The 22,122-nt window shown below is 39.1% G+C and overlaps 1 protein-coding gene across 1 annotated transcript in view; it reads left to right on the top strand.

Annotated features, from left to right (window-relative positions):
• Positions 1-22,122, top strand: part of TMC2 (transmembrane channel like 2) — a 499,206-nt gene that overhangs the window by 383,500 nt on the left and 93,584 nt on the right. The window lies entirely within an intron of this gene.

Here is a 22,122-nt window from a genome sequence, read left to right as displayed (position 1 = left end):
TTCTGTGGTATCTTTCTGTATAACATTACAGTACACTCCATGACATAAATGTCATATTACAGCACAGAAAGACGTGTGCCCATAGAATCTATTCCTGTCCGCATATTCATTTCACAAGTTGAATTACCTTGGTTTGGCTGTAAGATGAATGAGGTAAAAAGGTTAGAGGTTTGTATACTGCTGGCAAAGATGGAATTGGATGACTGTCACTAGCTCAGCAAGTTTCACACTCAGCTTTGCTGCCAAAAAGATCAGAAGGATGTCAGTTCTAGCTGTATACCAAATGTACAGATTCAAGCTCCAGTACCAACTCAGCAGTGCAGCATTTTGCGGGTTGGGAGATGCTGTATTCCTGCAGTCTTGTCCTTTAGATGAGATTTTAAACTGGGGTTGTCTCATCTGCCTGAGCTGGTGGTAGCTTAGATGGATGTTAAAAATCCCAAGGCAATTAATAAAACTTTCCATAGTGTTATCTCACAGTCAATACACAGCATACCATAAACCATATATTAAAAAAGAACCAAAGTGACTGAGCAAGAAAGAAAGAAAGACTTCATTCATCTTTTATTCACAAAAACATATACAAACAATAACTGTACCACCTTACTCATTTCAGCCACCATACCTCATGCTTTATGATCTCTCTATCAAATGAACTCACACATTTATTTTTTGTTTTCTTTTCCTAATATAGATGCTTCTTTGTTTTAGCTTTCCTCTTTCCTTTATGTTTGACCTTCACTGGGATTCAGAAAGACTTACTGTGGTGCAAAAGCCAAATTACAGATACTTTCTGCATCACAGTAAGCTTCTCTGATTTAGAGACCACTGTATTGCTGAAACATAACCCTTGCCGGGCCTTAATGTGACTAAGAAAGATGCATTGTAATATGGCAGTCCAGGAGAGAGGCTAATGCTAATTAGCCATGTACTCGTGAAACTGTTCACAGCTCCTGATTTACTTGGCTGAAAAATTCAGAGAGTTAAATTTCACTCTATGAGGAGAAAGTAAATGTCATCTTTTGACAGTATTCACTCACTAACTCTCATGTGAATAGTCATGATGCAGGTAAGTACAGTGGACCTGTGGGAGTGGGATGTGTCAGTTTGTGTTGATGTGTGTGTGCATATCAGCAGGTCAAATGTATGAGATGCAGTGTGCATGTGCACGTGTGTCATTCTTCCTGGGTGGTCTCACTATGAGAATTAGGTAGGGGATGCTGAGTCTGAATGTGTGTGTGTGTGTGTGTGTGTGTGTGTGTGTGTGTGTGTGTGTGTGTGTGTGTGTGTGTTCATGCTCTGGCATACAGGCAGGACTGCCTTTGCTAAAGAGATGCAGCGATGTTCGGGAGAGCACTACCATGGTCAGCTCTAACAGCACAGTGTTCTATTCTTAGACGCACAGTTCTCTTTATCATAACACTCTTTATAGCATAAGGTTGCTACAGAATTGCCTGGCATCAGATGCTGTACAAAGGCCAAAACAAAATTATCACACTCTAATTTTAAATTACCCTCCTTGTGTTTTTTACAAAGATATATATATATATATATATATATATATATATATATATATATATATTCTGCTATGACATCTTTCATTTCCTAGCTGCAACAAATATGAACAGTACTAAATCCCTGAAATATCTTACAATTAAAAAAGATAAGTTCTGTATCTTCTTCCATCCCATATATTTGTACATTTTTCTTCACTTTCCTTTACTGGCAGTTTCTTATGCTCCATCATCCCTAAAATTGCATAAATTATATTCTACTGATATGTTCCTTCTTTGCAAAAGTCTGTTCTTCTTATCTCTTAATATACATTTTGGTTATCCTTTAAAACTGTTCATCCACTATACTCATATATTTGTGTCCTTCTCATTCTCCTTTTCTGTCATAACTCCACTTAGTGTTTACATCTTTTTTTCCATTCCACAACTTCTCCAACCTCCCTTTATGCTTTATTTATATATATATATATATATATATATATATATATATATATATATTTTTTACCTTTTTATATAAGTCGTGGTGGTGCAGTGGTAGCGTTGTTGCCTCACAGCAAGAGGTTCTCCCATTCGATTCTTGGCTGGAGTGCGGGGAGTGCCTTCTATGTGGAGTCTGCATGTCCTCCCCACAGTTGGGTGGTGTTCGAAAGACATCATATGTGGGTGTGCCTTCATTGAAGGTTGGACGTCAAGCTGGCACCTCAGCATTTGTGAAAATCTACTGCCAATCATTAGCAGACAGTGGTTACCCCTAACCGGGAAAAGCCGAAAGACAAACAACCTTTTTATATTATATAGTAAGTAAATGTATATATATGAATGTCAAAAAATATGAACACAAAACCAAGAATCACCAAAATCCACGGCCACAGTACCCAAATCTCCAAAAAATGTGGTTAAAAGCAGTAAATTAAGAACAGCACATTTATTGGTACGTAATCTGAATCACACCAAACAGCAGCAAACAATAAACCAAGCGCTTTCGCTCGGTTATTACCGAGCTTCTTCAAGTTTAAAAAATCTGCTGTGTAGTCAGCCATGTTAAATACTAGATGCAACATCACATGACATACCCCCCATGTGAATCATCCCTAATCAGTTTCTTAAAAATACAGTGCGTATAAACTTTCCTTAAATATTAAATATATATTCCAATCCAAGAATCAAACTCAACTTTAAATTCAGTAATGCCAAAAAGGAAATATATGATATATTACAACACATGTAAAAACACATAAAAAATAATAATAGTAATAAAATAAATGGTAATGAACATGACAATAATAAATATTAAACTAAACCATGAAAGTAAATAAATGTAACATCTTCATTACCAGTACAGCACATGGTAACCAAACTAAGGCATTAGGCTGAACTGCAAATACATCCAATACCAGTGTGTTTAATGGGGAAATCTAAGCAGTCTACAAGAACCCCTATTATAATCGTGCCCTTCTTAATTTGAGCACACTGTTTATATTCAAGGCGTCATTCATGCCCGGTGGTCTAATTGCGTCCAGTCTAAGCTGCCAAAACAATTCCCGATACTCCAACCTAGCTTCCCAGTTCCCTCCCCGTGGGTCAGCTGTCACTTGTTCTAGAATTGTAAACTTAATTTGCATATTTTCACATAGTTGTGAATGCTTAAAAAAGGCATTGGTCATTTTACCCTTACTAATATCATATTGATGTTCATAGACTCTTTTTCTAAAAAGCCTTTCTGTCTTGCCTACATAAAACTGTAACAATGTAGGCAGATTCCCAGGTATACCACTCCTTTGGTGGCACAATTAAAGTATTGTTTAAACTTGTATCTAAAATTTCTGGAAGGGATAGAAATAACATCTTTATTCAACATGAAGGCACATTGGTTACATGAACCACATCTATGGGTACCCTTCTTCATTCTAGTGGACTCATTCTTAATAGCCTTATTTTTCTCAAAAAATTCTTTCAAATTCATTCCTCTTTTTCTAACTAAACCTGACACTGAAGGGATGAGATGTTTTATATCTTCATTCACTGAAATAATGGGCCAATACTTTAAGATGACCTGTTCTATTACCTGACAAACTTTTGTAATTCAACTAATAATATTCACGTTTTTAGTATCATGCAAATTCCTTCTAGAATCTTCCTCTACTGCTTTTCTACCTACCTGTTCTTCCATGTCTCTCATAGTTTTATTACCATGATTTGTATCACTTCATGCAAAAAATCTTGCACTCTGCCTTTCTTTCCTTTTTTTCACAAAATTATTAATCTCTTCTTTGATCCCCACACCTTAGTTTACAACACTCATTCAACACCTTTATAAAAATCTTCCACTTGTTCTTTCAGATTCTGAAACTGCAACTTCATCTCATTTTTTCCTGATGTATTTTCTTTGGCCACTATTTTAATACCTTCTTAATTTCTTTCACCTTAACTTCTTCATTTAATTCACTACTTTTTTTTCTGTTTCTTCCCTCAACTCAGTTCTTCACTTATTTGGTTGTTTTCTCCATATATATTTCTATAGCTTCTAACATCTTTTCTTTTTCCTGTGCTACATTCTCCTTTCTCATCCCTTAATTCCTCAAAGTAAACATTTGAATGTTTATCTTTACAATTAATAAAGTGGCACGTTTACCTCCCACCCTCTTCTCTTTTTTTAATCTAATTTTCTTAAACAAATTCACTGTTCATTTTGCAGTATTTCTTCCTCTCCCCCACCTACCTTACCTTTTTATGATTACATTGTTTCATGTTCTTTTTGCTTTATTCCTGAAATAATTTTACATTAAAAGTTAGTCTTTTCTTTCTTTAATACCATCCAGCACTTTGTTCAGATGTCATAAAGATGTTTCATATTCCTGTTATCGAACTAAATCCACAACACAGATTTTTCTGTTTTATTTCACTTGTAAACCAATTAATCCCACTGGACACAACTGTTCCCTTCCAGGGGTGACCTAGGAGCAGTATCTGATTAAATAACTTCACACAGTAGGCAAGCAAAAGCTGTGGAAATCATACCATATACTATAGAAAGCAGTACATTAACAGCTCATAGCCTTAATCCTGTGCACTAACTTGTTTTCTTCCTGCACAATCTATATGTATTTTACAAATACCTTCTCTTACTTTCTTGTTCCCTTTTAACACAAGACAACTCTGTTAAAATCTTATGATCAGAGAGCTCTATTTCATAACTTTACTGTTTTTCCTACTGTGTCTTTAAGAAAAGAGAAGTTACCCTTATTTTGAAGCACCCCATCTTATCAGTAATATTTTTGTCAACTAAACTTTCCATCAACACTTTTTGCAAAATCTCCTTATGTTTATAGTTTTCATTTGTTTTAAATCTTCTTTGGCAGTATATCATAATCATATGTTTGAGAGAGTATGTAAACAGTATGAAGTTGACCAAGGGCTCCGGGTGCAGTTCCTGACCCCCTTACTCCATGGTAAAGCTGTAACTGTTTTATCTAAAATGTCTGACATTGCATGTTTTGATTATACTGCTTTAAAAAATTGTCTATTAGAGTTTTTTAAGGTAACACCTGAAACGTATAGGAAAAAGTTTCGTGATCATAGATGCAAGGCAGATGAAAGTGTGTGTGAATATGTTGCTGAATTGAGCACTTATTTCAATAGGCGGGTGAGTGGATGTCTGGTCACCACTTTTGAAGGGCTGGCAGACCTTTTGGTGGGGGAACAAGCCCTTAGCACTTTGGCTGAGGACATGAGGATCTGGTTAGTTGATAAGACAATGTGCTACTTCAGATGAGTTGGGGAATAAGGGAGACCTATACCTGGCAAGCAGGGCAGCCCTGCACAGGAAGGGGATCCCCAATACTGCTCATGGGTCTAAAGGAACCCATGGTGGGTAGCACAGACTGCCACAACAGAATCTGCTAGTAGCAGGGGAAGCCACTAGTCCAGGTACAAATCCAACCTGACCAGTTGGATTTCCTTACATAGGACAAGGGGTCTGTTATCCATCCTCACTTGTTCACTCTTCAGCTGACACTGTCAGTTATAGCATTTTGATCCTTTTCAGGCACCTTTTTTCTGAGGAGGTTCTCAGGGTTTTACAAGAGACAAGGAAACCCTCAACCAGAAAATCTTATATGTCTAAATGGAAAAGATCTTCTGTCTGGTGCCATGCTTGTGACCAGGACTCTTTTTCAGTGGGGGTCTCTATGGTCCTCTCTTATTTGTGTGAATTACTCCAGTTTGGCCTGGCCTATTCTTCTGTGAAGGCCATTTCTGCTTGTCTGTCCTTGAATCCTCCTTTGGCTTCTTATTTTGAGGTCAAACAATTTCTTAAAGGTGTAGGGGCTATTAGGCCTTCAGGGAAACCTATTCCTCCTCCTTGTGACCTTAATTTTGTTTTGGAAAAAAATTGACTCAGACTCTTTTTGAGTCTGCAGATTCTGCTTCTTTGCAGCATTGTACCAGGAAGACTGTTTTGTTGGTGGCTCTTACTTCTGCTTCGAGGGTTTCTGAGCTCTAAGCTCTTATGGCCATTCCTCCTTTTTTGTTTTTTTACAGGGACAGGGTAAATGAGTTGCTCTTGAATCAGTTAGTACAACTCCCTTCCTTTTCCCCTCTCCTCAGTCTGCTTGTAAGAGGGTCCTACATCCCTTCGATTTGCACAGACAGTTCAGGTACTATTTGGATAAAACTAAGGCCATTTGTAAGTCTGATCAGCTTTTTGTTTCCTTTCATCCCAGGACATTGAGATTGGCTGTTTCTAAGCAAAACATCTCCTATTGGATATCTAAGGCCATTTCCTTTTGTTACACTTTTCATAGCAAATCTCTGTCTACTTCTGTTATAGCTTATTACACTAGGGCTGTTGTCTTTTCTAGTGCCTTCTTCAAGGGGATGGACACCAATTCCATCCTTGAAGCTGCTACTTGGCCTTTAGTGCATACATTTACTAAGCATTATAAGCTGGATATGATTTCCAGGGTCACAGCATCTTTTGCTAGAACCATTTTATATGGGTTTGTTGAGGGTTCTGCACATCCTTTCACCTCCCATTCTATTTTTTTGAGCTTTTTTTTTTTACTCTCCCTTTTGTTTAGAATACTGCAACAGTGCTATAGAAGGACATAGTACAGTTGTGTAAATTATTACCATAATAGTAGATGCCCTTACCTTCACTGTTGCAGTATTTGCTCCATCTCTACAACCCCTTCTTGTTTGCTCTGGTTTGCCCTTCTGGCTGAGGGTTTCCCCTTTTTCTTCTGCATTTTTTTCCTTCTGAATGTGCATGGACTCCTTTGTCCTGTGGAGACTGTTCTCTTCTGGGGCTATTCAGGTCTGGTTAGCTGTGTCCATACATCCCTTTTATGCCCTACGTTCTGTATGGGAGCATAAGTGTGACATACATACATAATTCTTTATGCTTTCCCTCCTAGGTATACTGGCCTACCATTGGACTGCCTGGGTAGGAGATTATTTTTGTTTAGAATACTGCAACAGTGAAGAGAAGGACAGCTACTGTTATGGTAAGATTTTACACAACTGTACTATTTGTTTTATTTACAGCTAAGGTCCACCACAGCGGTGATGTAGCTTCCCCTACTTCTTCCAACAGTGCTCCTTCTCCACCTCAGCCTAGACCACATTTGAACATCAAAATTCTATACGCTTCCTAATTAAGTAGTTTAATTTGACCAAATTCTTCCCTTACCGCCTTAGCAGTCAACTTAAATTTGATAGCCATATTGACCGTGCTGTTTTCAGAACTAACCATAAACCTGGCAAACTTTACAAAGTTGAATCATGCCTGCTTCTTCCCTTCTTTACTTATCCCCATCACCCCTCCCCCAGGATTAAAACCATTTCAGCATCCTAAATTAAAACAGATATATAAAATGATTCCTGCTCTGATGCAAGTCACCACTGTAACTCCCTACAATAGCATTACTTAGAATACTGTCATCACATCTATCAGATTCACGTCTTTTACACATAAGGTTTTATACACTCCCAAACACCCTGCTCTAGCAGAAACTGTTAAATTCAGAAATTCTGTGTATGAATTTACATCTCCTACTGGCAGACTAATAGCTCCTCTAAAATAAAAATAATTTTAAATTTGATTACTTCAGATATTCTGTTATTTTAGACAAACAATATATCAAGTTATATCAAAACCCTGGATATATCAAGAAGATATTAACTTTCAAGAAAGCTTAAAAAACATTTTCTAAGATATCTCACACTGAAACTGTGGGATTACATAAATGTAATCATAATACAAATATTATTATTGCACTAGGACACTGTGTAGCTTTCTGTAAAGCATGTCATCTGTTCTAATACCTGAGAATTAATATCATTACCATGTATTGTTCTATGCTATGTCTGATCTTGTATACCATCTTGTATGCTGTTTATTATGTTATGCAAATTACTATAAGTATGTTCTGCTGATGGTAAGGGCATTTGTTCTGTTATATGGAAAATTATATTTACTATACTCACAATCTCATTTGGATGTGATACATGTAATTGCATAATAAATGTTGCTAAAATTGTCTTAATGTTGATGCAAGGAGCTTTTTCTCCATAAGACTTCACTGAAAATGGCCTTTCCAAGCTGCACATTCCCAGTTATCAAATGTAAATACATTATGAAATGTTCTTAATTTTTCTCATTCAGTGATTAGACTGAAGTTAAGGTGTTTGCAATACTTTTTAATTTTCAAGAAGATGCCCTATACCTACTTAAATTGAAATATGAATAAAATAACAATACGTTAGAACAGGTAATAATTAATTAGGAATTTACTTGTACTTTATATGGGGTATTCAAAGGTGCAGTTGAGTGACTTAACACAAGGAACTTTTAAGTACAATGTAACCCATACCCTGCAATGAAAACAAAAAAATGAATGAAAAGTAAATGTCTGATTACTAGTATATAATGAATGTGTATTTAAAACTTACGTAGTTATTTTTCCTTGTAATGGACTTTGGTGATGTTGTGTATTTTCTGACCAATGGATTTCAAAAAATGTTTAGCTTGCAGTAATCAGTTAAAGTACTTCCTAATCTTTCTAATTCAGCTGCTGATTTTTTTTTTTTTTTTTTTTTTTTAGTTAAGAAAGAGGTTAAACACTGGCAATATCATCTAAGATGTATATACAACATTGCACCACAGGTTGCACACTTTATTTTGATGCTAGAAGCTCAGAAATTTGTGGGTCTAGTCTTCATATCAAACATCTGTATTAAAAAGTCCTGTATTGACAATGCAGTACAGAGCAAGGGTATAGGTTCTTACTCATGAAATATCATTATGTACAACAGGTGCAAATATGAGCAAAAATCATAAATCACATTATGAAAACAAACCAAGCATGTAAGTGAAAGAAAATATAATGATAGCAAACATCATTTGTTGATTTGTTGATTTGGGGAACAGGAAATTCACCCTGGGAATCGTTTCTGAGGCCCTGCTCGACAGAGGCGCAGGTAACTAAATCACATGGGAGCCGCAAGCCGAAACATTTTGGCTAGGCTTAATTATGCCCTAGTGCCAATAGCCAAGTACCTACCTATGAAAAGAAAAAGGAAAATATAATTTAGCTCATAGCAAATGGCAGATTATTCTAACAGATTAAACATTCATGAGATGAAAAGTGTTTTCTTATGGTAAATAAATTAAATGTATACAGTACTTTTCAAGTAATATTTGTTGAGGATCATCACAATAAACAGAATATGTGTAAAAGGAACTTTCCAAACACACAACATAATAATGACAATAATTTTGGTGTAGCATATGCCAATTTAAACATACTCTGGAGAATGTTTTTGAAACATCGGTTCTAAATAATGAAACACTTAATACCAAATGCAATAATATGAAGGCTCAGGGGATGCATGGATTAACTATCCCTGTGTGTAGCTTTGAGAATAGTAGCTACAAGGACATTTCGGTGACCATTGGGGGACTTGGTGGTTGTATCCCAAACATCTGCCTCAAAGATACTTTACCAGTTCCTGGATGCCATGTTGCAGCACATGATGAAGCTTGTGTGGTTTCCATGTACCGTGGAAGTGATAGGCAACACCATGTTGGCCTTTTATGAAATAGCTCATTCTGAGGTATTGTGAGTCACAGACTGCCAGCACTGCAATAAAGGCTTCATCTGGGGAGCAGAGACAAAGCTATGTCAGCCAGAATAGGTACTACCCAATGACTCTGGGAATAATATACAATGTACCTGCATGCTACCCAAGCAGTGCTCATGATGCCAACATTTGGCACATGTGTGATCTGTACCAGCAGTTTTTGTGGATGATTTTTCCTAAGGAACATCTTATTGGTTGTTTTGGCTATGCTCTGGAGCCATAGCTAATGACATTGATTAGATACCTCCAGACCATAGCAGAGAATGGAACACATTCTTCCTTATCACAGATCCTGGTCATTGTTGATTGCATGTTTTCCCTGGTTAAGGCCCTCTACTATTGTCTGGATGGAACTGGAAGTATACTGCAGTACTGTCTTGCAACCTGCAGTAAAATCTTTACAGTCTGCATAATGTTACCCAACATCCTGATGTGCAAACAGTTACACCAGAACACTGGAAATCAGGAGGAGTGCAAGTACCAGACTCAGCATCACAGGAGCCTGTGGAGGATCTTACTGCAGGGGATAACTATAACAGATGAAGGTGGGTGCAGTATGCCATGCCACTGGCTATGAGGCAGCATTGGGTTCATAACGACATAACTATAAAAGCAATATATAAAAAAAATTAAAAATATTACATGAAAGTCTACACCTAGGCTGTTACCATACATAGACTGGCCATATTGCGCATCAGATATATACTACCCAAGTTATAGAGTACGAAGGGCAGGACACAGTTTTCATCATATGTACAGGTGATGAAGGACACAGTGACAAGTGTCAGCAATGGTTAGAATGTGTGTGTGTGTGTGTGTGTGTGTGTGTGTGTGTGTGTGTGTGTGTGTGTGTGTGTGTGTGTGTGTGTGTGTGTGTGTGTGTGTGTGTGAGGGGCTGAGATTGAGCATTGTTGGTGTGTGACATGAGTGGGATAGTAGTAAGAGCTGGTAAACTGGCTAGGGAGGGGGGGTGGTGTTTCCAGTGTTGTGCATGTGTGTGGTTGTCAACATGGCAAATGTCTTTGTGCTTGTCTGCTGGGAAACAGCTTCAGCAGATGATGCAACACTATGGAGAGATCTGGTGGACAGGACTAGGGCACCAGTAGGAAATGTACGTCATGGCCATGCATGCATCAGTCCATGTGGTTGCCCTCTCCACAGAGGATCATTGGCATGATCCACACCACAATGAGAGGAAGGAGTACTTTGTAAATCTGAATCATGGCTTATGCTTTGGATGAGCTATACATGAACACTTCATATTCATATGTGTCCACATCATCCCTTAGAGCCCTTGACATTGGATGTTGATGTGCAGGTGGTTTTACTATTGGTTTGATGGTTTGAGACCATGCTCTCCCTCTTCCAGACTGAGCTTCCTTACTAGAGGCAGAGGTGGACCAGCCATGGGAAGTGCATCAGCTGTGATGTGCAGCCACAAGGGGAACCTTCTGTCTGCAAACTAGCTATCCAAGGCATAACTAAGGAGGAGTACAAGGTGTTAAGGGCTGCAAGTAGCAGATGCCGACTGGCTGATAAAGCTTATATTGCATTTGCTCACTTAAGGATGAAGCACTTCAATGCTTTGTGTTTGGCATTTAGCTGTAGGAAGCCAAGCAGGTTGCTTTGATCCTCAATTTAGAGTTGGCGGGGGTGCCAGACTGGGGAACTGGAGAATACCTAACTATGGCTCGAAGCAATATTTCACATCTGGCTTCTTCACTCCCTTTGGTCATCATTAAGATCATGTACTAGGTCAACCAGTTCATCTATGCCTGTGTTGGTGCCTGCCTGTCCTGTACTATGGCCCTGCAAAATTACTGGGTAATGGCCATAGATACACTCAGCTTGGGAGGTGGATGGTACCCATGACATGCCTAGTCACCAGCACTCTGTCCCCTGATGTCATCATTATGCTATATGGAGCTTGTAGAAACCAACAGTGAGATTGCAGCTGGGGCTGTCACTATTTTCTGGGCAGATGTATTTGCATCTTCTAGTCCATGGATATCATTCTGGGTTTGTGGAATGAGTTGCACAGACACATAAGCTTTGCCCATAGAATGGAGTAGGGATGTTTCCATCACATTGCCTAAATCTACTGACACCATGACCCCTGGCTATGCTGGGATGTGGATGTCATCATCATCAGAGCCAGAGCCAGACAATTCTCCAGCATCAGGCAGGAATATAGGTTCATAGGTAGGTACTAGGCTATCTGCCCAAAGGCATTTATAAGCCTAGCCGGAATGTGTTGGCTTTCACCCCCCCTAGATTAGTTCCCTGTGCCTCTGTCTAGCACAGCCATTGAAGTGATCCCTCGGGTAAACTTTCTGTTTCCCATCCACTCATCAAGGTTTCACTTGAAGAGGGTTAGCAAGGAGCTCTGCCTAATGAAGATTGGAATCTTGTTCCAGAGCATGGGAAGTCTCTGGGACAGGAATCTATCCCTCCAGCACATACTATTTATTGTTGTGGTAAGGTTTAGATCCCTGGAGCATGTGGCTTGAGGGAATATGGTTTTCTTTAGGTGGAGCATGTCCATCTATTCTGTGTTGGACATGGCCTTGTATGTCAGGCAGAGATCACCTCTGAGTAGGCGGTATGCAACCAAGTACAGGTGGAGTTTCTTCAGTCGAGCTGCATGTGGCATCTACTTGAGGCCAGTGATCCTCTTGGTGAGGAACTTCTGTGGTCTTTCCAGTTGTTGCAGGTGTCTTGTAAAGTACATCCCAAATGAGGCATTGTACTCTATGATGGGTCTGATGAGTGATGCGTAGAGGGGCCCGGTGACCTCTTTCAGTCTGGATGCATACCCTTTTGTGATTAGGTGGGCCACATAGAAGGATTTTCTAACCACTTTGGCAATGTGATTATCAAAAGAGAGGTTACAATCTACTTGAGCCCCCAGATCCCTTATTACATCTTCATCTTGCGTATTTAGGGGAATACCACCTATGTGGTAGTTTGTGGGTACTTTGTTTTTTTCCAAAGGGGATGACTATGCACTTTTTGGCATTTAGCTTGAGGCTATGGTTTTGACACTAAGTATCTGACTCAGTGAGACCATTTTGGAGAATCTCTGTGTCAGCCGGAGAGTCAATTATAGCCCCTAGTTTGCAGTCGTCTTCGAACTTGGTCAGCCATAGTCCTCCTGTGCTTGCCTGTACCTTGGAGAAGTATATGCCAAAAAGGAGGGGTCCTAGGACTGAGCCCTGGAGAATGCCACTTGTAACTAATTTAGAGTCAGACCTAGCTCCTGCAACTCTTACCATGTGGGTTCTGTCCGTGAGCCAGTTGGCAACCCATCTCGTGACGTAGGGGTTTATGTTCAGGCTGGTGAGCTTGTCTATAATACCTGAGTGGGGAATGGTGTCAAAGGCCTTTTTGAGGTCTAGGTAGGCTGTGTGGACCACCTTTCCCTCATCTATAGCCTTGGTAACTGTCTCAAAGAAGTCCACCAGGTTTAGGAGGCATGATCTGCCCTTAACAAAGCCAAACTGGGTAGGGTCCAGTGTTTGGAGGTTTCCAATGTCTCTATTAATGAGATCCATGATGATGCACTCCATAGCTTTGTGGACCAAGCTAGTCAGGCTTATAGGGTGATAGTTCCTGGGGTCCGTTGTGTCTACACCTTTGTGGAGTGGAGTAACCGTTGCTGTGTGCCACTCTGTGGGCACGTAGCCTGTGGAGAGGCTGAGTTTAAACAGTGTGTTTAGGGGAGAGGTTAGTTCATCTTTGAGCTCATATAGGATGCAGCTTGGAACACCATCCGGTCCCATTGATGCTGTGTTTTTGGCTTTGGAGAGGACTGTTTTAACCTGAGTGTCTGTGATTTCAGGGGCACTACATTCTTCTGGTATAGTTATGGGCCCTTTTGGGAGTGAGAAGGGGGTGAAGTTTGCACTGAACCTGTCTGCCAGGATGTTGGCTATATCAGTCGGTTCAGTGTATTTTGTGCCATTCTGCACTAATTCAGAGCAGATCTGAGAATTGCCACTTAGATTCTTGACATAGCTAAAGAATGCCTTGTGGTTATCTTTGGAGTCCATGGCAATTTTTCTTTCAAAGCTAGCCTTGGATGATTTTATGAGGGATCATAGTTTCTTGCTGATACTGATCAGGGATGTCGTCCCTTCTTGGGATTTTACTCTTTTCTGTACTAGTTTCCTCCTTCTATTGTATAGCTTGTTTATGGCAGGGGTCCACCAGACCGGGTTCCTTTTCTTGGAGGTGTGAGTCTTGGTTTTGTTTGGGATAGCACGATCCATGCATTCTTGTAGGTGCCCATAGAGTGCATTAGTAAAGGATTTTGCAGCTTGGACAGCATTATCCTTTAGCATGGGGGCTTTGAAACTTCCCACCTTGGTCTTAAGTAAAGTGAAGTTTGCTTTTGAAAAGTTTTTCACGGTGGTTTCTTTGACCGGGGTGGTGGCAGAATGTGGATATCCAGAGTGATTAGTTTATGGTTAGATCTAACCAGTGAGGGGTTGACCTCCAGTGTCACCCATGTTGGTGATGACCAGGTCCAATATGTTGTCACCTGAAATAGTAGAGGACATTGATAACACAGCACCTATGAAAACACCATCAAATTACCCAAACAATATATGAAGCCTTCACCAGTACCTAAAGCCCAGAGAACATAGTACTAGTACTTAGTACAGTGATATAAGACAATAAATGGTAACATACCTTGGCCAGGCAGCCTCTGGAGTTGAACCTCTGATGTTCCTATATAAGTAGAAAGTAACAGCTGTATGTTGTACCAACGCACAGTGAAATAGTATTGCAAATACTTATCCAAGTTCAGACATACTCACCTGGGGCATCACCAATAGATATGTTGTGGTGCCCTGCTTAATTTGGTCCCAATGTCAATCATTCCACAGCGAATGCCTTTACAGAATATATCCCCATATAGAGATGCCAGGAATTCTATCATCTCTGTCAAAGATGGTTCAGTTAGTGCAGAGTTAGCCTTAGTTAAACTGCACTGTAGGTGAAAAGGGTCAGTGGCACCCCTCTCTGTCCACCCAATCCTCACCTACTCACACTATCTAGATTATTTTTTTCTTCCTTTGTCTCACAATTTGTTTTACCCCTTTTTTCCTGCAGTTATTCATTCATTCATTCATTTATGCAACATGTTCTATCTAACACAGATTGCACCCTCTTAGCCATGGAGGAAGCAACTGCATTAAGCCATGGGGGTTCTAGATGCTCTGAAATACATTTTATATTTTTTAATCAACCTTATCATCCAGTGATTGCTTGCAAAAAAAACACGATCAAAGAAAGAAATTTAGTCTTACTCTTCAACTTTGTTTTTTTTCTTGCATCCTTTCAGCATATCCTAATTGACCAATGCTACATCCTAATAACTGCAGTGGAAATAACTACAGTATATTAAGCCGAGGGTCTGGGGGCTACTATGCACCAAGAAGCCAAAAAGTTTCTAGATGCTCTGAGATGCATTTTACAGTTTTTTAAGTGACGCTTTCATCTAACAATCTCCTGAATGGAAACTATGATTAAGGAAAGAAATTAAGGCTAAGTCTTAGTCTACAACTTTGCTTTTTTCTGTATCCTTTCAACACACCCTAAGTGAATACAACTAACCTGCAATAACTAAATTAAGCTGTGGGTCTGAGGGCTGCTAGGCACCCAGAAGTTATGGGTTTATAGATGCCCTGAGGTGCATTTTAGAGCCTTTTTAAAAATATTTTGATCTAGTGATTGCTAGAAAAAAATCATGCATACAGAAAATAAGTCCAATCTTACTTTTCTTATTTCAAGGAAGAAATAAGTTGTATCCAAGTTTTAATGCTCAAAGCTGGTCATAAATCAGTTTGCAATAAATTATGAAGAAAAATGCTTTTGGGGATACATGTATCATGTTTGGGAATAATATCTGCCTTCCCCCTCCCCCACGACACATCCTAAAATAGGTAGTCACTTCCTGTGTATCCCCTTCTGGTGTTAAATTGGGATTACAATTAAGGCACAGATACAGTCATATTTCAAGCTGCTACTGTCATATTTATATACAGCAAGCCTCCTCACCGCCTACCCCCATAAAGCAGACACCTTCTGTGTACCATTCTGATGTCAGACTAGAATAAAAATTAAAAAAGAAAATAGAACACAATATATTTGCTGTCAGACATATATAAACATCTTATTTCCTGTCCCCCAAAAGATAGCCATCTGTATATGCATTAGATGTTTGATTATGAGTAAAATTAAAAATAAATAAATACATACATACATAAGTTTTTACAATAATGTTTTCAACTTGTTACTTCTAGAGACAGTGCAGTGCTCCTATACAAGCTATACTGACCCCCCCGAGGAACCCTCTGACATTTGTGAGAAAAGTTAGAGGAATAATGACCACATTACTCCCAGCCCAATGCAAGATATAGTGAACTCTGAGGTCTGGGAGAAATGTTTAAGAAATAATGACATGATCCCCAGCATCCCGCACACAAGTACAGTGACCTTCTTCATACACCTGTGAGCAGGACTGGTTTTAGATTAGGTGTGGGTCAGTGCAGAGGCAATTACTAAGCTCATATCATAATCCTCTTATACAACTTTGGTGATTGATGGCCACCATCCGCAAGAAGTTCAGAAGGTCTGCATATTCTGTGATGCATTTATCCTTTTTTTGGAGAGATGAGTGTTAAACTGAGTAAGTGACAACAGTGTTAGTTAATTTCATGCAGACATCCCCCACCAAGCAGTTATAGCTATTTCTATGTAACTTCAGATGTCTGATTATGATGAAAGGGGATGCCAGTGTAATGTATTTCACTTTTGTTCCAAACAAACAGTTGCCACACATTAAAATATTGCATGTTGCTTCCCATAATCACACTAGTCCTGAAAAGTCAAAATAATATAGAAACAGCAGCAGGCAGCTAGTCATTTCCCCCCACAAAAGATGACACATCAGTTGTATCTACTTCTTCTGTGTATATTAGGTGTCCAGTTAAGTAGTCCATCTCACTTCTCAGAAAATGAAAACAACAAAATGTCTGCTGGTCACTAAATGCCACCCAGGACTAGTACTATGAATACAAAACAAAAATAAAGCGAACTGGGTAGACCACCATGGAAAACATTTTATTAAAATGACTGAATTTGTTTAAAAAATGAGGATAAGTACTTTTGGCCATTCAGCCTTCTTCAGATCCATAAAAGCAGTGAAAAACTATTAGCTTAATATTCTTAAAAGCAGCCAATCAGTATTCATCCAGAGGACCACTGCCTTCTTAAAGTCAACCTTACATCATATTATAGAACTTCCTAATAAACAACCAATAACAACTCATCTAGTGAGGCGCCACCCTTTCAAAATCGGCTTTAGTGGAATTGTGTCATTTAGCCCATGTGGGCAATCAGCCCACATGTCCGCTATCCATTTAATTTCTTTAATTTCTGTTTTGTTATATAAATCACCTCCTCTCTGGTCTTCAGGGATAATTTGTAGAACCATAAAAGAAAATCTATAACCGTGATTAAGCATAATATGTTGTGCAAGTGCATTGCTCTGTGCTTCTTTCCTGATATCATACAGATGACGAAGAATTCACTCTTTAAAAGATGTGTTTGTTTTGCCAATATAGAAACCAGAGCAGCAAGCACAGGCAGCAACATATATCACATTTCTGCTGTTACAATCTGCATATTTACTAAGCCAAAATTCCTGTTTTGTAATAGGATGAACAAATTCATTGGTAGTATTTATATAGTTGCATGCTTTACATTTACCACAAGAGAAGGTACTGTTCTTGGAAGTAATAGCTTAGGTACCAAATTATCTCTATAGCATAGCAACCTTTTCAAGTTCTTTTGATTCTTAAAAGAAAAAAATAGGTGTCTCCCCCACAATATGTCTCAAATTATCATCCACTGTTAAAATTGACCAGTTCTTAGTTATGATGTTGCATATTTGTGATACATCTGAACTATAGGTAAGAAGGCATCTAGTAGGACATACTCTTCCACTGGATCCATATTGTTTACTTCTCTTGGCAGTAAGCACTTTGTCAGAAAGAAACGGCTGCTCCTTGGTGTTTCTTAGTTCCTTAAACCTTGTTGCATGGAGTTGAATATCTTGATCCTTATAACCCCTATCATAGAAATTTCGTAGCAAAGTAGGTATCTCATGTTCATATGTATTCTCATCAGTACAAAGTCTTGCTGCACAAAGAAACTGACCTTTCACTATCTGAGGAATACATGTCATGGATGCATACTTGTTCTATGTAGTAAGTGGTTCCTCCAGCATTCTTTCCTATAGATACTGGTATTCAATCTCCACATTTCATCTATTGTAATCTTAACATCCAGGAAACTTATTTTTGTGGTTGAGCTGTGAACATCAAATTTAGGAAATGATACAGTAGTCTCCAAATACTTAACAAAATAAAAAATACTATTCCCACTCCTTCACCATACTAAAAATACATCATCCACAAATCAACCATAATGCAAGATGTGATCCGTCCATGGGTTGGTCTGGTTGAATATGTATTTCATTTCCCATTGAACCATAACTATATTTGAGTAGCTACTGGCACATGACATGCCCATGGCCACTCCCCATTTTTGCCAGTAATAATCACCGCCATATAGAAAGATATTGTTTTCCAGAATAAGCTCCAGTAATTCACATATATGCCCAAGAGACATGGTGTCACCATTTCCTGCTTGCACAAAATCCCTATAGCATTTATACCAAAATCATTTGGAATCACAGTAAAAAGACCTCTCACATCCATGGTTACTAGTCTCAAGTCAGACATGTTAGTGGTTAAAGCCATTCAAGTAATTTCTGGTTCTACATACTATTCATGAAGACCAAAGAGGAGGTGATTTATATAACAAAACAGAAACTGAAGAAATTAAATGGATAGTGGACATGTGGGCTGATCACCCACCTGAGCTAAATGTCATGATTCCACTAATGCCGATTCTGAAAGGGCTGCAACTCACTAGATGAGTTATCATTGGTCGTTTATCAGGAAGTTCTATAATATGATGCAAAGTTGACTTTATGTAGGCGGTGGTCCTCTGGATGAATTTTGATTGGCTGCTTTTAAGAATATTAAGAGAATAGTTTTTCATTGCTTTTGTAGAAAGAACAAAGTTAAAGAGGGAGGATGTAGAACAGTGATTGTTTGTACCTTGACAGCTACTGTATTTAAGGAAGCACATGGGGGAGAGAGGTGTTAAGCAAGTATAGTTATGTGCAAGTCATGAATGTGCATGCAGCTAGACTCATGTTGGCTGTGCAGTAAACTGGAGTTAACTCGCAACCTATTTCTGCATTGGTCATTCTACAAATACGAGTGCTGTTGCATTACTTTAGTTTAAAATAAATAAATGGAAGAAACATGTCCTAACTGTACAGTGCCTTAGGTAGCTGCTTAGTTCACCTATCTGTAAGGTCAGCTGGATATATTTAAAATGTACTTACTCATCTGACTGCTCTAAACTTACCATCAAGCACAGATTTATGGTGTAGTACACACAAGCCTATAGTGATGTACTACACTTAAGTCATAAGCATTGCTGAAAATCCCTTCCCTCCATTTGTATAGTCACTGTACATTATACAAGAAGGACTGCAGTCACACTTCTAAAATAATAACACATCTTTACACAATGTATTTGCAAAAAGAAAGAAATGCACTGCAGTCTACATCTGGATGAAAGTCTAAACATGTTACTTCATTTAAATCTAAAGAAAACAAATCTGGAGCAGCACTTCTGAAAAAAGTCTCATTTGTTTAGTAATGGTTTGTTCATAATTCTTGTCAGGCTTTCTCTCATCACTGCTAACGTTGCTTGAGTTTCATTTTGCAGCTGACCTCTGAGGTCATGAGCTAACCATACACATTTAATAAAAAAGAAGTTGCAAGATACAAAGACATCATTATAACATATCTCAGTAATGTATAAGTTTTACATAGTTTCCTGCTCTTTGTGAGAAAGCTCTGGAATCTGAGTGTCTGCACTATAATATCACAGCACATACACTGTCTACGTCCACTGACCAAACATCAGTTCACAATAAACTGAGAAGAAAAATCCTTGTGGGGGATACATATTGTACCACACACCCTCTATTATGTTATACAATAAGATGCAGGGGGCAATTTTTTAATAATGTATTATTTAAAGCAAAGAAACATTTCTCTAACAAACAAATAGGGAAAGAGTACCCTAGAAGCATGGCACCCCAGATGGCTGCCTAGTTCACATATGAGTAAGGTCTGCTGCCTTGAGTCAGTGGCACCCCTCCCTGTGGCCTTCTGTTCTTGTCCCAGGTGGGCTGCCATAGACGTTCTGACACTGATTATGTTGGTGGCTCATCTTCTGACTTGATTATATGTTCAATTTAGGCTACAGACAGCACTGATTTCAGCTACCACATCCTAGCAGGCATGCTCATAGAAAGCTCAGTCAGATCATTCATGACAAAGCATTTACCAGCTAAGGCCATGGAGGACCTACAGCAGGATCTCATTCTCTGAATAAGAGAATTGAATTGTTTGTGCCTCCCATATTCTGGCATAATAAGCTGAAAGGGAAAAGGAATAAGTATGTGAGATGTGACGTGTACATACCCCACATATCCTAACACAGCTACACAATCAATGAGGCAGAGCTGTGTAAAATATGTGAGTGGTGCTACTGAGATGTACATGTCAGACCCATGTGGAGGTGGTGATGCATGTGATGTCTGGGTATACCATCCTTGCAGTGCAGGGTTGACCAAGTATCTTGGCTATATGTGAGATCTCTCCTGGCATTGCTTTGTGTTTAGATCACATAGTCCAACATAGTGTCACCATGCTGTCATTGAAGGATTTCAAAGGGTATATTGGCCTATTGATACAATCAGTATATGCAGCATCGGCTGTCAACAGGGCTTTGACTGCCACTATTTATTAACCTTCCTGATAGATACATATCTCATTTTCGCATTTCTCAGGTAGGTCTACAACAGGCCATTCCAGAAAATGTGAATATCTAGCCTCATACTGCATATAGTATTACCTCAGGCACTTCTACAACATCTGCAGTACATGTGCGTTTGTGGGGAGGTGAGGGTGTATGGACACAAAATGCAAACAGTCTCAGCCTGGATGGCTGTTGGATAAATCTCAGTGGTATGCACATATTTCCATTGTGCTATCTGGTCCTCCTACCCCCAACAAATGCAAACCACAGTAGTAAACTCATAGCAACATTCGCAATAATCCCAGCATAATGGCAAGTAGTACTTGTACGACTCTTACTAATATAGACATGACATAGTTTTCCCAATCATAATGCAAACAGTATGGTAACAGCTTCTGTTGTAATTAACAGCTACTGCAGCACCCCGGCATTGTCATATCATTAGGCATTAGACTGAACACTCATTCCGCTGGCCTTCAGGTATGAATGTACTATAGTAACACAGAGTACTTGAAATTTATGTGGAATTTACCCTACATGTACCTGCTATGGCAGTAGATCCTCAGGCAAGGTGACACTCTCCACCACAGTGGCAGCACTGTTGTCCCTTTACACAAGCAGCATATACAAATAATATAGTAGCACACATACTTCTCTACAGAGTACAGCACCATTCCCCATTAACTTACCTTCCAGAAAGACTTGCTGCTTGTAGGCATAATTTAGACCAATTAAAATTAATCCTGAGCTTGTTCTGTGTAACAATTTTTGCAGCTTACATATTATCACTGCAGTAGTTCTCATATTTATCAGGGGAAAGTTATGCAGCATTTGCTTTGGTACTTATCAGTAGCGTAGCTGGCTCAACCTCAAAACTCACTAGTAGCTGGCTGAAACTGTACCACGCACAGAACACTGCACTCAGTTTTTGTTTTTTGTTTTTTAAACTGTACAATGTAGCAAGCAACTACTACAGTTTAGACCACACAAAGAGCATTATAGCACTCAGGTTTGACCACTAATGATACACTGGCTTTTAAAAAAAGGCATGCATTAAATAGTGAGTGGAATTGACAAATCACACCACCCAATACTTTATTCCTGAAACAATTGTCCCCTTCACCCCACCCTAGCCATGTTACCGGTACTTAGTCTTTGGACTGACAGATGCCGCACTTTGTTACAAGAATAACAGAATCATTATGTCTCATTTCTTTGGCTAGTAAAACAAACACTGTAAACATATGTATGCTGCTTTGTAAAGCAACATGCAAAACATACATGCTAACAGGTTACACAGAATAGTTTTTTGCAGATGAACACCTCTCTGTTCCTGCAGTGCATGTTTCTCGGAGACTGACTTGCAGAGTGGTCGCTACATCCCTGAGCTGTGCACATTGACCAGCTCTGGGTATACACAGGAATAATAGTGGCTGCCATTAAGGGGGAAATGTGAACATGTTTGGATGCTTGAAGGGATATCATA

The sequence above is a fragment of the Protopterus annectens genome, chromosome 17.part0 (genome assembly GCF_019279795.1).
Source record: "Protopterus annectens isolate FY-2018-M chromosome 17.part0, PAN1.0, whole genome shotgun sequence".
NCBI classification, from domain to species: Eukaryota; Metazoa; Chordata; order Ceratodontiformes; family Protopteridae; genus Protopterus; species Protopterus annectens.
This window is presented reverse-complemented; position numbering and strand designations above follow the sequence as displayed.